The sequence below is a fragment of the Diachasma alloeum genome, unplaced genomic scaffold (genome assembly GCF_001412515.2).
Source record: "Diachasma alloeum isolate Michigan unplaced genomic scaffold, Dall2.0 Dall_scaffold_00217, whole genome shotgun sequence".
Taxonomy (NCBI): domain Eukaryota; kingdom Metazoa; phylum Arthropoda; class Insecta; order Hymenoptera; family Braconidae; genus Diachasma; species Diachasma alloeum.
The window spans coordinates 716,780-720,684 of NW_021680382.1; positions in this window are offsets into that span (position 1 = coordinate 716,780).

Below are 3,905 nucleotides of genomic sequence, written 5' to 3' on the forward strand. Positions count from 1 at the left end.
ACAGTATGTCTTTCAGCTCATTGGAATGTTTCGTTTGGTCGTGTGCGGTATTTTTCCCGGAATATCGTAATTATTGAATTGAAAAAATGGGAGATTAATTGTGGGATTAATAAAACCAGCGAAAACCGGAATGAATCGGAATTTTGTTCCCACATTTCCATAATTTGGTCCAGAGTTTTATTTCTCCATCACTAATTTTATTGACTCCGCAACAAATTCGTATTTCCTATTCTCAACGTCACTTCTTCTTATGAGACGATCTCGAAAGAAAAAAAAATAAACACTAGAAAAGAATTTTAAAAATAAATTGAATTGAACAGAATTAAATTTTAAAAAATTCAAAGAGATTTAGGATTTATTGAGAAAAAATTCCGCAACTCCCAGTAAAAATGTGTTTATTGCTCTACTTCGTCGAGGTGAATGTGGGCTTTGAGGAGTAAATGAGCAATTGATGACGAGAAAGAGAATTATCGAAACAAAACAATTGATAAATTAAACAATTTGCTGAGCGAATGCGAAACAATACAGAAGTTCACAATATAATAATATAAAACATGATAACTATTGAGAAGAAGTATAATAAAATGAACTATTTAAAAAATGTGAGATTAATTGTGGAATTGATTAAACCAGCGAAAATCGGATGGCGCATGAATATGAATGACTCGTCATTTCATTCCCGCATTTCGATCATTTTTGACCCGGAGTTTCATTCATCCATCACTAATTTAATTTATTCTCCAACAAAATCATATTCTCTGTTCTTCAATCTCGTCAAAGACAAATGTCATTTCTTTTTACGAGACGTTCTTCAATCTTCAAAAAGAAAAAAATCATTGAACGCTAGGAAAATGTATTTATTACCCGGCTCCGTCGAAGTGAATGTGGATTGTAAAGAGTAAACGGGTAATTAACGAGAAAAAAAATTATCGAAACAAAGGAATGGAGAAATTAACAATTTTCTGAACGAATGCAAAAAAACAGAATGTGGCTTTTATCTCATTGGAATGTGACATTTGCCCTCATGAGATATTCTTCCAATAATACAATAACTGGTTTCATAGGGAAAACCCGCGCGAATGAAAACAAAATATGAGATTAAGGGGAGACTACTGTGAGTTTTAAAAGTCGTGGGTTATTGGAGTGAGATTTTTCATACGTTGAGGATCGATTATATAGATCTGAAAACGAATAATTAGTGCAAAAAAAATTTTGCTATTGTTCGTTTGTCCGAAAACGCTTAAAATGTTAAAAACCGTCCAGGGCCTCTAATTTTTGAGCTACGAAGGATTTTTTTTTTTTCAAAATTTTCGGAAAAATATGGGGAATAACAATTACGAGCTAGTTTCTTTTTAATTCGCCTTTTACATGGCTAAATTTGCTTTTTTTGTATTTTTACACAAATGGTGAATTTTTTTATATGAAAAAAACCGAAATCAGCTGTGTAGGAGTCAAATTTAAAAAAAACTAGCTCGTAATTATTGTTCCACACATTTTTCCGGAAATTTTGAGAAAAAAATATCTTTTGTAGCTCAAAAATTGGAGGCCCTAGACTATTTTTAGCATTTAAAAAAATTTTTTTGCACCAATTATTTGTTTTCAGATCTATATGATCGATCTTCAACGTATGAAAAGTCTCACTCCAATAACCCACGACTTTTAAAACTCATAGTAGTCTCCCCTTAAACATAAACGTCATGTCTTTTTATGACGAAAGGATCCCGAGGAAACAAATCATTGAAATCTAGGAAAATGCCATTCACTTCGACTGATTACTGTAATTAATCGAGATGAATGTGAATTTTGAAGAGTCAATGAACAATGAAGAGAATGAAGAGAAAAATCATCATCGCTGATTACAGTCATTATCATTGAACGAAGTGGATTGATTCATCAATAATGATTTTTCAAAGTCTCATTACCATCATCCCAACACGATTAATATCATCCTCGAATACTGAACATCAGTCGTGATTTTAAAATGAAGCATTAATTCTATTCATTATGTCAGCGCAACATTCCAGCGCCGACTGGTCTGCCAATACACGTAGCAAGATGTATGTGTATCCGGAAAAAAGAACTCGATCTTCCTCGAGCATCAATTAAAACACTTACGATCTTGGAAGCCAGCCACATCGTGCATATGTAATGGCTTTCACCACTGAAACTAGTCTAATGAAAAAAAAATCATTGCTCGTTGATGTTTGATAATAACGACATTGCCTGCAATTTATTTGTTTTTCCATTGTATTGTTAATGGCAAATGTGGAAATCCTGAATGAAACTTCGCCAATTATTTTTTTTTCTTTATTCTAATTATTTCAATTCGTAATATTTATTCTATTTTAGTGATTATAATATTTAGTACAATTAAATATTCTTAATTACTAATCAATAACAATTCTTTTAATTTTGTTTTACTCATTTCATTTTTTTTTATTTCATTTTATTGGACTTCATAAAATCTAAATTAGTCATTTCAATCATTTTTTCAGCTATGAAAGTCATAAAAAAAAATATTGGCCGTTGGTGATATTCACTGAAATTGATTCTTCTTTTATTCCATTATTTATGTCGAATTTCTAAACTCGAAGTCAATCTTTGCTAATTGTTGTTTTTCTAATTAGAGAAATCATTGAGAAACGATCATTCCAAATTTTTATTCAATGAAAAAAATGATAACATCATGAAATTGCTCGCGCATTGGATTCCCGAAGTCTAAAAAATTAATTTCAATTTTGTCAACATGAAAAAAATTCTGGAAATACCCTATTGTTACCAATTAATCAAAAGATCGATCAATTCTTCAATTTATGAAGCCCCGAAGTCAAGCGCATCATCGAATTTGTCAATTAAATTAGTTGAATGTTATCATCATCATTATTCTTATTATTCCTTTCTTCTACACAACGGATTCTAAGTGTTTTCACTCCATTTTTCTTCTCTTCTCATCACGAAAATCGAACACAAAAACTTGAAAATTTGAGCCGAGGAAATTCTTTAGAAAATATCTCGACAGAATAAGTTGTACAGAAAAATCGAATTCTGTTGACTTTATCTACAGAATATTTTCTATTGAGCAGTTTAATAGAATCGGCCAAAAACTAATAACAAGTTCAATAGAAATCCAATAGAATTGTCTAGCGCATTCGCTAAGTTTTCCTATTAAAATTTTCATCGGTGACTGGATCGATCCAACAAAAAATCCAAAACTCAAATTTGAACGATCGCAAGCCCCCATTCAGTCAATTCCGCAACTCACGAAGTCATTAAAATCACAAAAACAGCGTAAACAATTACGTGGGCGGAATGTCACAGGTGATCCACTTGCCGTAAGATGAGCGTGTGGTTACGCAATGAGAGTAATTTCCCGTGAAATATGCGATAGCCTCAGCATTCCAGAGTGCGCGTAGTCATATCCGTTGGAAATTAGCATTCCTCTGTTTTTTTTTCATCTGAAAATTCCACAGCCGTAATCTTTCAATCATCATGATCGCCAGACATTGGGGCATTAAAGCATTGCAATCACGGTTAATCAGCGTCGGTGCACCGGACAAGTGATTAGCTGAACATGATACTCCGTTTATTTTCGCATTCCTCGGAGTTGTGAATTTTAATGAAGTAAAATATTGATGATTGACTGCGCAAATGTTTGGATGACGCTTAGCCCCTCGTAATCCCGAATTCTTCGCCGCGGATTTCTCGACTCTTTTGGGGCCACATTAGTGCTCACCTCGCGTACAGTATCACCAGTGTTAAATACATGTCGACGGAGTCGAGGTCGACGTAGCACGACACATACGAAACTCCTCAGCAATTCGTTTTAACGTACTTAACGCGTTTTGCGGTACGGATATAACGATGGAATGTTAACGCCTTGTCGGGGGGTGGGGGGGGGGGGCTCA